This window comes from Leptopilina heterotoma, unplaced genomic scaffold, assembly GCF_015476425.1.
Source record: "Leptopilina heterotoma isolate Lh14 unplaced genomic scaffold, ASM1547642v1 Lhet_167, whole genome shotgun sequence".
In the NCBI taxonomy this organism is placed as follows: domain Eukaryota; kingdom Metazoa; phylum Arthropoda; class Insecta; order Hymenoptera; family Figitidae; genus Leptopilina; species Leptopilina heterotoma.
In genome coordinates, this window is record NW_025110883.1 from 1,611,802 (window position 1) to 1,626,205 (window position 14,404).

At 26.1% G+C, this 14,404-nt stretch overlaps 1 protein-coding gene and 2 non-coding genes across 3 annotated transcripts in view; 1 reads left to right on the forward strand and 2 right to left on the reverse strand.

Moving 5' to 3' along the window:
- LOC122499397 (cholesterol transporter ABCA5-like) overlaps positions 1-10,200 on the reverse strand; it is a 34,048-nt gene extending 23,848 nt beyond the window's left edge. Inside the window, exon 1 of the mRNA XM_043607729.1 lies at positions 10,046-10,200. The gene's annotated coding sequence lies outside the window, so the exon portion shown is untranslated. The remainder of the gene's footprint in view (positions 1-10,045) is intronic.
- A 2,329-nt stretch (positions 10,201-12,529) lies between these two features.
- On the forward strand, positions 12,530-12,624 carry Trnay-gua. Its single transcript has 2 exons — positions 12,530-12,566; positions 12,589-12,624. It is a non-coding gene; the product is annotated as a tRNA-Tyr (tRNA).
- A 1,534-nt stretch (positions 12,625-14,158) lies between these two features.
- Positions 14,159-14,231, reverse strand: Trnar-ucg. The gene has a single exon. It is a non-coding gene; the product is annotated as a tRNA-Arg (tRNA).
- Positions 14,232-14,404: the final 173 nt, after the last annotated feature.

A 14,404-nucleotide genomic window follows, 5' to 3' on the forward strand; every position in this document is an offset into this window, starting at 1 on the left:
AAGTTTTTTTGAGAAAAAGTAAAGAATAAGAAAATAATTAGAAGACAACAAAATTGTTGAATGATAAACGTAAGAAACATATTATTTATAGAAAAGTTAATTGTTAAATTATTTTTAATAGTTATTTTTAGGAGTAAACTTTTATCAGACTGAGAGTAAATTCACCTTTGGTAAATAAGTAATAAAATGTCATTTTAATTTATAACTTAAAAAAAATTTTGCAATAATAATTTAGTTATCTTATGTAGGTAAACAAATATGTTCTCTAAATCTGAATTAGTAGAAAATAGCCATTAATTACTTTTTCACTAATTAATTTAGAAAATTTTTTCCTAATTGTAGTTTATTATTTTTTACAGAGATTCAAAGAGTAGTAAATTGCCATAACAAAATGTAAATAAAAACTAAAAGTAATTGTTCGGAATTAATTTAGATTTCGAGATTGAATGAAATAAATTGTTTATATTCAATTTTGTCAAAAAAACACTTTCGTATGACTTTTAAATTTATCGTTATCATACAATTCTAATTGAATTGGAGTCAATTAAAATTTACATTTATAACAATTCATCGTCTGAGTGCTTATATTTCCTGAGCTAACAATAAGTACGATCAGAGTCTGAATATTGATTATTTCAGTTTTTTTTATCAGCTTTTGAAGTTCAATAATGTTATTTCTATTCATTCTGATATTAGTAGAGAGGATAAAAAAAGATTTTCATATGCAGTGGGAACAAAAAAATTTATCTCATTAATTAATTATATAGTGGTTTTTTAATAAAGATTGATAGTCTTACTATGTGTAAAAAAATTAAAATTGTTTATTTCTAACTTTTATTTACTACTACTATTAATATATTATTACTATTTTTATTATTGTTAATAAATATTATTATAATTTTATTTTGTTAACATCATTTAACATTTTTATCTCGTTTTAACCCTGTATTATTATACAGAGTAGAGCAGCTTATAATGGACCTTTTTATTTTAATTTTGTTAATTTTTAAAAAAATTTTGACCAATATAATAATATTAATTGTTAGTAAAAATTATTGTAATTAATATTAATATTTAACTTGACTCGAAGTGGTCGTTCAACTCAGTGTTTTATTTTTGAACTAAGTCGACCGAGTGATAAATTAAAATATTTATTAATATTAATATTTGTTGACTTGGAAATTGTTTGTTATACAATGTCAATACTGAGACTATATTTTTAATTGAAAAAGAAAAATATAAAGTTCTGAATAACAATTGAAATGTAAAAAGTTTTCTGATGGATGGATAGAATATGTGTTTCTGTATTTTGAGAGATAGATATGTAGGTATATTGAAATGACGGATTAAAGTTTGCCTTTGGTTTTATAGAAACTCGGTTCGTTTGAGTTGGTTTATGCTGGAAGGAACAGTCGATTGGTTTATGCTCGAATAGATTTCACCGGACGCCACACTGTCTGATACAACCTAACATACTCTACTGGTCGATGGGGGGGAAAAAGTTTGCTTTTACTACTGACAGAATTCCCTTCATCTCTTTTTTTTCAAAAAAAAAAAAAGAAAATAATTACAAATTTCGATTTTGCAAATGAAGCTTTCATCAAATATTTTTTTCTATATATAAACTGTTAGTTTTTGATTCTTTAGTATTTATGTTCATTTTTTAATTTTGAATAAAAACATTAGAATAGAAATGAATATTAAAATTTAATATCAAATATTTAATGTTAGAGGGTTTAAATATTATGATGAAAACTGTTTTTTGTTTTTGTTAATTAGGACTTTTAATAAAGGACTTGGAAAAAATCCGTTGGTCAGAAATTATCTGTGATGATAAACACAATCTTGAGAGTTCTAATCTATTCGATACCATTGTTGATAGTTTTTACAGTCTTTGACATTTTTATTATTACATGGTGACGAAATTGAAAAATGCTCACAACTCTTGTCATTGAAATCAATAAAATCTTAATATAGACACCGGTACGTAAAATTGTATTCAGAAATTACATTTAGAAATTTTATTTGAATTTGAATGAAATAATTTTCAGTTAGAGTAATATTAAATTAAATTTTCTTCGAGACTGAATTTAAAACCTTGCTTTTATTTCAGTTATTGTTTTATAAAGTATCAAATTGCGGAGAATTGATACCGAAAATGTGGATCTAATCATAATTTTGATACAATTTGGTATCAATTTGATACAATTTGGCATTAATTTGATACCTTCAAGAAAACTGTGGTTGCATACAATGTTGAAATGTTTGATAAAGTAGCGATAAATCTTTGAGCTTTTATAGGGAATCGTTTATAGTCGTTTTAGTGAATCTTTTAGTTGTTTTTGTAAATGTTTTAGTTATTGAAGTGAGTGAATCTTTTCAACACATTCGAAAGGTAGTCTAGAGAATTATTCCGCATAATTTAATATACTAAATACCTATTTAAATTTTTAAAATTGTATTTAAATTCGATTTTTTTGGTTTAAAATAAAAACTTTAAAAAGTAAGCCATCTTAGGTCTTAAAATGAGTTTCCAAAAACTCAATAAAGAGTGTCGGCTCTTTTAGCCAAAATTAGACTTACATGACATTTTTACAAATGCATTAAATTAAATAAAATTTTTCGTGCGAAGTAAAAATATAATTATACAGTAGAGATTGGTTCTTAAAACAAAAGATCGTATGTCACATAAATTGCAATTGTAACTGAAAACATTAAAACGTATAAAAATCAGCAAATTTTCATTTTATTGATATTTTCGTGTAAATTAATACTCTAGTGATATTTGAGAAGAAAATTTCCATTATTAATGCATTTAAAATCTCAATTTTCTTTTATGAAATCCGGTAAATACTGGCCGGAAGGTTTTCCTCTCTCGCGGAGAAGTGCGCGGCTCATGTATAGCGATCGATCAGCCGAATTACTGGCAGTACTCAATTCTATGTTATATAGTTTTGTCGCACTGACCCCGGAAAAAATCAAGATTTAATCGGATTTTTTGTCCTAGATTTGAAAATGCTTCATTTTCTTGTGAGTGAAAATTGCGACAAATTTATATTTATATATAACAATATATATATATATATACACTGACACATTCACTGTTATAAAGGGTCACGTCCTCTCAGAGAGTTTAAAATCGATTTCACTCTGCCTAGCGGTATAAACTAAACCTTTGATAAAAAAAAACGTGATTTTTCCCAAAAAAAAAGAAAAATATTCACCTTCTATTTTTCCCTCCACGTTCAATGATGTATTTTGAAAATGAAAAATTTGACACTTGAAACACCTTTGAGTCACGGCACTTGTTTGACACGACATTCGACTTTCGACATTCCTCGGCGACTCTCCCCTTATCTGATTGTTGAGAAACGTGATGGACGCGAATCTTGTACGATTTATAATCGGATGCACAATTTTGATAAAGCGTGACGAGAGGGTGCGAGGTGGGGAAAAATTATAGGAAGAGAAATTTGTGTGTATGTGTGTGTGTTTGTGTAAAAGACCGAGAGAGAAAGAGAAAAAGGGAGAGAAGAGGAGTTAAAAATCGTGGAATCCACGAGATCCGCATACGTTGACTAACGACGCCAGACTGTAGTCCGATCTGCAAAGGGCGACTATCAGCCATGCGTCTGCGTCGTCGCGGCGACGACGACGACGACGACGTCGGTGACGGTGGCCACAACCGCGTCGACGATGACGAGCAACGCAAAGGGTGGCACGCGCTCTCTTCCTTTTCACCCCCTTATCTAAATTTCCTCCTCTTCCTTCCTCTTCTTTATTTTCATCGGCCCTAGGGTGCCGAGTTGAAAAAAAAGTAAATATAGGGCTTTTCATTTTTTTCAAGTGTTATTAAGTCATTGAATCATTTTTTTCCTTGTTGAATTTCATTCATAAAGGATCTAATCAAAAATTTGACGCGGAAAATGGGAGATTAAGTGGTACTTTCTGATTTGAAGACTGGGATTAAATAAATTAAGTAACTTCTTCTTTTTGCATTGTTTGGGGTCTTGCACCTAGAAAAGTAGTAAAAGTGTTGCTTAGCCTTGTGGTTAAGTGTATTTGGTTATAAGAAAGGATCATAGGTTCAAATCCTCCTACTGTTCTTCTTTTTCTTCTTGTTCTTAGATGTCTTCTGGCACAGTCAACCTGGATTCGGCTCCTGCTTGAAAATTATCATAAAACTTACTAGAAATTTTATTAGACCCCAAAGTGCAAATAGTGGTGGGAATGTCAGGTTGGGCGATTATTAGAAAAGCTTGGATGGTGGAGGCTGTTTTTCCTAGACCTGTGATCTGTAGATGCTCATTTCTGCATTCCTGATTATTTAAATAGTTAGGGTACCAAACTTAAATTGTACGCTGAAAATAATTTTTAGGTGCTTCACCTAAACGTACTGCTGGATTTTGGTTGGTTTTGTTTTTGCCCTTAAGTCTTGATAAAAATTTAACTAGAATGGTTTGAAGTATAGCTGTATGTTAGAATGTTAGTAAATCAGAACTGGGTAAAGAGGTTTTTAAAACCCATTTAAAATGGCATTTTAAATACTTTCTTTCCATCTGAAATAGGATTTTAAAAACCATTTAACCCAGCCCTGTAGCAAATGGTACACGATTAACTGATAAAGATAGAAAAGCTTCTCCACTAAGATTGTTAGCGAAGTGAAATCGAACGATACGTTTATCACAGTTTTTCTAAGGATATTAAATTAAGACAAAAAACGTAGGAAAAGTGTTGCGAAGCAACATTTTGATACGTTTTTTGTCTCAATTTGATATCCTTAAAAAAACTATGTAGAAGGGACAACTAAACAATTATCAGTGTAGGATTAGTCAGAATTATACTAGCGAAGAAAAATTTAAAAAAGGTTCACCGTAAATATCTTAGAACATTTCACATCCGTACTTCCAGAAACTACAAAGTGTGCACAACCGACTAAACATTTAGGACAGTAATTAGCATAATTATCTTTTTCTGCAAGAAAGTTTCCGAAGAATAAGTAATTACGTAAATTATTTAACTGTAATTCACGCTATACGCACGCAAACAAATATTATGTTTGTCATACTATACGAAATTAATTTCTATACACACCCAAAAAGCAGAAAATATTTTGTAGAGAGAATATGTTACATTTATAAAATGAGATTTATTCCTCCAAAAAAAAGGAGGGAAGGAAAAAATATTCTTAAGATAAAATTGGTGTTAGTAAAAACGACTTGGAATAGTTTTTATGTGTACATCAGGTACATCGGTAAATACTTGACGTGAGAGCTTTTCTAATCTGGAAGTAGAGCACGAAAAAGGTCGTTGAATTGCCTTCTTCCGGAAATGTGCAATTTTCTTTTTCCGATGGATTTTTAAGACCATACTTCTATACAATACTTGGGCTAAAAGTGGCAAAAGTGACGCCGTAGTGATTTAGTTGTGAACGTGACTTGGTTTGAAAAAATTTCTAATGAAGGTGTTTCCTTACATAAACTTGTCAATTTTTCCTTTTCTTTCCATCTCACTTATTCTCATGGATTTTCAATATTGAAGCAATTTTTATTCCCTTCTCATGTATACTTGCATGTATGTTTCATGTATATATGCTTCCTTCTTGCAAAGCTTTTGTAAATTTCGAAAATATATAGAAATTCTAAGAGTAGATTTCGGTTCATTGAATTCTATATATTCTAAGATTATTTTTTTGGAAAATTTCCTAAAAAGCTTTGTTAAAATATTTCTATTTTTAAAATTTTGCGTCTGACGCATTTATTTTTAAAGGGAAATGTACAATTGAGTCATCAACAGTTAATCCGTTGTTCTGACATCGATACTTCTAATCCGGGAAAAAATACACAAGTACTTTTCCCGATTATAATTGGATTAGATTAGTAAGCAACCGTGTGTTAGATATTTGTATATAACTAATGGGAAGCCAAATCAATTTTCTTCTTGCTGACACATCAATACACCACGTCAATCAATAAACCCGAACGGTTTTATTTGAAAAACGTGCAAAAATGATAAAATTGCTTTTTAAGCATGAAAACTGAAGTTTATTATGTACCCATTAAAACGTTCCCTTGTGTATTGAAAATTAAAATATATTTATATTTAATATAAATTGTATAAAGTTTGCGAGTTTTACGCGAATAATTAAAAAGTTAATTTTCATTATATTGTTGAAGAAAAAAAAAGTTTACGGTCTACTATAAATTTCAATTACTTATAGTGTAGAATCTAATAAAAGCGAGCTTTAACTATTTAGTGTGATGTAACATCAAGAATACACTACTTCGACTAATAAATATCTGAGAATTAGGTGTCGGCGAGTGCCAAACTATTTTCATCGTCACTTTACACGCTAAACTATTTTTAAAGTTTTCTACTTTCTCTCTAAAATGGAATCTAATTATTTTGAGTACAGTGTACTTGCATCTTTAATAATTAATAAAGTATGAATAATATATTTGTCCAATTATATCATTTATACTATATCACATTTTGTATTGCATTACATTTAATTCAAAAAATAAAAAAAGAGGAAAAGTATTATTAAAGTAAAAAAAAGTATTATTATTGAAAATAAATAACTTTATTAAACTTCATTCGTACAGAGAAGAAAATATTTATTTTTATATAATTATTATATTATTATTATTATTATTTTAGTTTTTGTTTTACTTCTAATTTTAGTTTATGAAGGGAGAAATCAATATTTTATAATACGATTGCTTAAAAATATTGTCCTGCGGGAATAAAGAATTATTCATCAATATGTTTGTAAATCACTAATGCAATTGTCATTCAAACCAAATAAAACTGTTTTAACAATATTGATATTACACCTTTGTGAATCGTATTCTGTGTCACTGTCTTATAAAGATAGCATATTCTCAGTAATAATATTTCTTTTTTAATTAGTCTCTTCGGCTGTTAATTAATTATTAATTATTAATTTAAATATAAATTTGATCGAAAAATGTAGAATTTTTATATATGTTCGAAATATTTTAATTCAAATTTTATTTTGGTGCAATTTTTAATAAAATTGAGAAGAATGCAGAAAAGAAGCTCCTCCCCCACTCGTACTATTGGCTGTCTTTCAAGGTCATTTTTCCAACAGCCAATCGTCGCCTTCTGACCTTGAAAAGCAGCGAATAAAATTAGTAGAAGCTTCTTATGGGCGTTTCTCTTCGGAAATTTTGTCAACTTTTGTTAAGAAATTGTTGAAAAATGTTGGAAAATTGTTGAAAAAGTGTTTAGAATTATTGTTACAAATTAACGATTGCAATATTATCGCAATATTTAAATTAAAAATTATAAAATTATGAAAGAAAATATAAAATAAAATTAATTAAAAATATTTTGGCGGAATATTTTTATCGTTTGGGAAAAGAAATATTAAATAATATTTGCGTTTGTGAATTTCTTTAAAATCACAAAGAATTAAAGTGAATTTGAGGTTTAATATGTGATTGAGGGGAATATAATATTTGACATCAAGTGTAACCCTTGTTTCCCAAGGGATAAATATCTTTGCGTATAATGGCTTCGCGAGGTGGCACTAATTCCAATCTCGGATCGAGTGTGTGTATTATACCTTATATATTATCCGCAGAAAAAGTGTCACATTTTTCTTTTCTCATTGACGTTTATTCATGAAACGGAAATCCTGCCTCTCATGACGTAAAGGAAATTTATGTATATCTATATATACTAAATAATAAAATTTGTATATTCATATATATATATCGCTATATAGTATATAGTATATTAAATAAACGACAAGAAGGGAATATTGCAATTTTATTAAATTTAATTCCCTGTGTGCAAAATTCTCTTTTTCATTAAAGTCAAAAATATTTTTACAATTTTGAAAATCTTATTCTAGGAAGGTAGTTTCTGTTTTGTAATAAAATTATCCAAAAATAATACAGAAATTTTCTACTCTTCTGTAATTTTTTAATAGAAAAATTTTTCTAGTGAAGAGTAGAAAATTTCTGTTTAAAAGGTCGGGGAATATTTTTGTTTTCTATTTCCTAATTGTGTTTTAAAGTGTCCATTGGTTAAGGCAAAAGTGATAGAGTGGGGGCAATTGGAGCGAGAGAGACGTACGGAGACTTCTTTGTCACTCCCATTGCCCCCACTCCTGCTTTTTAGTCCTATTTTTGACATTTGATTTTAGTGGCCGAACGCTGAATTTCCGGTATTTATTTAATATTTATTCACTATTTATTCTTATTTTATTTTTATTACAAAACAAAACTGAAAATATAAGTTCAATGAGTTGTCGAATTTTTAGGTCATACTTGAGAACAATCCGTTGTCAGATTAGCTTGTATTCTTCCTTTACCTGTCAAGATTGCTATTAGCGAGACGTGGAGCAAAACTAGGTAGGCTTTCAATTGTCGGTTCTAGGTTTATTAGCAAATGGAATAATATCAATAATCAATATTTTCTCAACTTTATTCATAATTTATTAATTTTTAATTTTAAATTTAATATTATAGAGTAAAAAATTTTAATTATTAATCAATATTTTTATGTTTATGTTTCAGGTGAGTGATTCAATATTAAAGGCAGAAAACACAGTTTTGAGCGTGAGTAAAATGATATTTAGTTATTTTTATATTTCGTTAATGGAAGTATAGATTAATAATAGAAACATATAAATCCAACAACCGAACCTTTTTTTCGCGTGATAATTGGATTGGTTCTTTTTGACATTGTCACGCAAAAAATTGAAAGTCACCAGGGAGTCGTATTTATTATATTTCTTAATGACAAAATATAAAAAGAAAATGAAGAGCCATAAACGACATTCGATTTTGTTGATGAAATTAAGGAATTCTCTCTCTGCTCGGACCAATTTTGTTTTTCTCGCCCTCGATTTTTATTTAGCACACGACCATGAAAATGAATATTTCCCAAATGAGATATTTCATTTCCTAGTGGAGTCCTCATTAATAAGAAGGATAAGACGGGTGTAACCCTTTTATAGAGTCACGATGTTGGAATTCTTGAGGTCGTATATTTTATACGACGGTAATCGAATGCCAAACCTTTTTTTCCCTCATTGGCAAAATTTTATGTTTATTAGAATTTTATGTTTCAATTTGAATTTAATATTTAAATATTTAAAAAAAATTTTAATTTAAACATTTTAATAATATTTAAATATTTAAAAAAATTTTAATTTAAATATTTAAGAATTTTAATATTTATGAATAAATTATAAACAGAATCAGATTTGAAATAGATCATCAGATCCAGAATAATAAATTAACTGAATTTATTCTGTATGCATATAAAATATTTCTTTTATAGAGAAAAATTTTTATTTATCTTTATTTGAAAATTGAGTTGACAAATTTGGAAATGCAATTTTCTTTTCTAGAGAACTTATTTTGGGAAAAAGTAAAATAAGTTGAATTGAAATTATACGGTCGTGGAGAAAACTCTTTACAGTTATAAAGCAGTCATTAGAAAATATTTTTCCAATCCATCAAAAGTTGATAACTTTTTTTTTCTTTGCTTTTCTGTTCCTCTTTTGACAGGCTTCTGCATTTTTTTATCGATTCGAAACTTATTACTGGGAATTTATTTTTGCTGTATGGTAAAAAATGTGTACATATATATTTTCGAAATCTGATTCCCTTCTATGCTAGTCAATTAAAATAATACAATGAACGATACATTAAAGAAAACACCAAAAATTAAAAGAATTAAAAATTGTAATTATATCAAAACAAAAAATTACAATAAATTATTAAAGAATTTAAGAATAATAAAAAATACAATTAGCTTGGTAGAAAAATAAATGTTTTATATTTTATTTAATTGAATTTAGAAAATATTTTAGTTTCTCAAAATTTAATTCCTTGATTCACTCATCAAATAAGAGAAGTTTGATTTATTGTTTGAAAATAATTCGAAAGTTGGAATATAAAAATTTTTTTAATAAAGGAAATAAAATATTTATTAAATATTTTATTTCATAAAATAAAATATTTGTGTCAATAATTTTTTTTAAAAAAGTGAAATGAATACGTACATAGGTATATAAGTGATGGAATTAATCGTGTGATGTGATACTATTGGCATCTAGTTGATTGATCACTTTGGGGTGAAATTTCATTTTGTATGAACAGTTGCCACTTTTAAATATTTGAGGAAACTAAAATTATTTTCAAAAATATTGAATAAATATGTTTTTTCTTTTTTTTTAAAAGATTCTTATATACGCATGCATTCTTGATTATAAAGTAGTAAATTTGAAAATAAAAACAAAAGACATAAAAAAAAGTAATTGTTTTCAATGCACAAATGTTAGTTCATATCTTTCTTTTTATTGGCTGAAATTTTTTTTATTTTTATTACAGTTGGAAAAAATATTTATTATCTCAAGGATAAATTTTATGTAAAATTTTTGTATAAAGAAAGACAATTTTTAGGAGAATTTTTTTTTTGAAGATAACTTTTTAAGACTTTTGCGAAAAAATGATTCATATCTTCCTTTAGAAGTAATGACTTTTTATATCTGTTTTTTTTGTGAAACTTTAATTATTGTCATATTTAATTAAATTGCAACAGATTTTTTATTTTTTAAAAAAGTTTTTTAATTTTTCACAATATTATTCTATTTTTGACAAAATTGTTATTAATCTGAAGTTATACTTTTTGTAGTAAGTGTAAATTGACATTAATATTAGATATACTGAATTTTAATTGTTTAATTTTTATTATATATATAATTTAATTTATTATTTAATTATTATTTATAATATTAAAATACAATGATTATTTTGTTAAATAAAAATCAGCAATTTTTTAGGGTAAATTGCATTTTAAAATTATCAGTGGCAAGCTCATTATTTGTGAAATTAAAATTTTGTTACTCTTTTCAATTTAAGAAATAGCAAACTGTTTTGGTTGATTTTCTATGAAATTGAGTAAGAAAAAAATGATTTCTTGATTATTTTATGATTGTACAATTTGTCCACAACTCGTGGAACTCGCTCGATAAATAATTTATGAGTATTCTTAAAAAGTAGAAAAGTTATTTTTTTATGCTTTTTGTTTTAAAGTCGTTAAATTGAAATAATTATTTTAAAAAATATATTTATAAAATGTTTTTTCTAAATTTGAATAATTAAAATGTTTATCAATTTTAATTAGTGACTCATTTTTTGCTAAATTTTACTAATAAATAGTAATTTCTACTAATTTATTAGTAAAATTCACTAATTCAAAAGCAAAAAGTCAGTTTCTAATTTAAATTCGTAAACATTTTTATTCATTCAAATTTGGAGAGTTGATACTTCTTAAAATTAAAATTTTTTTTATAATGTAGTTAATTAAATGCATTATTAAAAATATTTTACTATAAATTATTACTGTTTTGGTAGTTGATTTCACAGCAATGTAATATTTTTATTAAAATCCACTTTCAATTAAAAGCTCTAATATGAAACTAATAAAATTATATTAATTTGATATTTTAATTTTTGTACAATTTGTATAAGTATTTAAATATAATATATTTTTTATAAATATTGTATTATAATTAATTAGAAAGCTGCATTTTGGAAATTAATTCCCTATTAGTTTGGAATATAATATTATATAGTTATGTTTGATGACTGTGGAGTTCAGAACCAACTCAATAGCTCAATTCAGAGTATATAGTGCCTACTCTAGCATTGCAGTTCTGACCACAAGTAGTCATCTTAGTGGTAATCTCTTGCAATTGGATCCTATATTAAACAAAAGCAACGTATTCGAAGAAAAATTATTAAAAATAGTTTAACAATAGTGGATGATTGTTTAAAACATGATTATCGGTTCTGGGAACAATTTTATATAAACAAAACACTTTACAATTGTTTTAGAGACTAAAATATTTATAAATTAATACGAAATTAGGTATAATTCAACAGAAAATTGTATAATTAATATATTTTAATTATATTTATTAATAATAATATAATATAATTATGTAATTTTTAAAAATTACGTTGTATGTAATATTCTGCTTTCTAAATTTTAATTAGTAAAAATGTCTACTAGTTTGAATTAGTGACTGACTTTTTGCTTTTGAATTATTACTAATTTACTTTACTAATAAATTAGTACAAATTGGCTAATTAGAAATTAAATTATACTAGCTTAGAAGCAAAACGTCAGTCACTAATATAAATCAGTAAACAGTTTTACTAATTCAAATTTTGAGAGTATAATATATTTATAATTATAATTATAAATTATATAATTTTATAATAATATTATATTTCTATAATATTTATACAATATTATAATATTTATAAAATAATTACATTTATTTTATACTTATTACACATGAAGTGTGTATACAGATAAAAGAGTTTGACGTTTTAGATTTTCTTGAGAAATATATAGATGTGTTCGGGTTGGCCAATTATATCGATTTGTATTGTTAGAATACAGGTATTGAAAATTTTTGGGGGCGTAACACTTTGTTGTGAGATTCAAATGATGCTTCTTGGCAGGTTTCAGCAGGCCTTCGATAGCTCAGTTGGTAGAGCGGTGGACTGTAGTTGGCTTTTAAATCATGTAGTAATCCATAGGTCGCTGGTTCGAATCCGGCTCGAAGGAATTTTTTATTATTTTTTTATTTAAACTTTGTCATTTGTAGTCTTTAGTTTCTTTTTATCGAAAACTTTTTTATTTGAATTTAATCTTTACTGTTTGTTTAGAAGTTCTTTTTTTCTTATTCAGAATGTAGGAGAAATAATATTGTTAATACATATAATATATTATATAGATAATATTACATATATATAATGTATAATATAATGACAATGATAATATAGTATAATGAATATAATATATAATGGCAATCATTAGTTTTTAGTAACAGGATATATATTTCGTTGCGTGTACAAATTACAAGAGAACATAGGGGGTAAATGGCCCCCTTACTAGGTTTTATTCCTTGCATTATTAACCCTTGGCGCCTGATTGTCTGTTAAGGGGTAAAACTTCGATTATTCTATATATTTCTTTCCTGGTCGTTATTGGTTTCCATAAAAAAAAAATTCTCTTCACTGCCAAGTATATTTTTTTTATTTTCCCTCTTTTAAAAATTCGATCGAAAATTTATATTTTTGTACAATTGTTACTAACTCGATAATTAAATGTTAATTATATTAATGTATTCAGTAACATTTTTTTCACATTTTATTAATAATTTTATTAATGAATAAAATCGAAAATTGAAAGAATTTCATCATTCGGAAAAATTAATTGTTTATCAATTATTATAATTCATATTTTTGATGGCAAATTAATCGAAACAATTATCTTAATTGACAATTGTTATATAGCAGTTGGAACTTGAATAATTTGATAATTATCTACTTAAGAAATAATTAGAAACGCTAAAGTTTAAATAGTGCAAATTCTGTTAAAGTTGTGATTCAAGGAAATAGCACTTGACAAGTTCGTTGGTTAAATCTCTTCATCTGGTATATTCTCTGTCTTTTATTTAAAAACTTCAATTCAATTCTATGTATACTCACATTTTTAATTACTTCTTTAAATTCATTAATCTAATTGAATCTAATTCTCTATAGCTGAACTTTATCACTTCCATTGAGCATGCTACAAACTTATTTATATTTTACAATAATATATCAATGATTATTATTTTATTATTATTAATATTATTATTATTGTTATTACCATCATTATTATTACCACTGTTATTATTGTTATAAATTATATTATAGTTTAAACAAATATTACTGTTTTTTATCCAAATCACGTATTATTTTCGATTACATTCAAAATTAATAATTTTCTGAAGGAAATAACAAACTTAAGATGATTAAAATATTATAATCTAATTATTATATTATTATTAGTAACACATGAAATTAATATCTTCCTATCTTAAAAATGCAATCGAGCGAGAAATCGTTCGAAAAAGATCGAAAAAAAACGAAAACCTCGTCAAAAATACATGGCAAACAAATGAATCTGTTCTGTCTCTTTTTTCTTTTATGAAAGGAGAGATTCTCGAATGCAACACTACTTAAAAAAAAACTTTCTAAGATTGTAAACTATTGATTGAAATACAAACAATGAAAACTATTAAAGTAATTAAAATTAACAAAAAAATAATTTTCGACCGTGACAGGACTCGAACCTGCAATCTTCGGATCCGAAGTCCGACGCCTTATCCATTAGGCCACACGGTCAGTTATGAAATCACCCTATCAAACAGTATTTAAACAGAGATGAAAATTTAAAAAAAAATTGTTTCATTTGTTTCATAATATTAAAAACTTATCTTAATTTTTGTACAATTTTGAATGACAAAAATATATTATTTCTTAATTAATCATGAATTTTGAAGTATATTTTTAAGTAC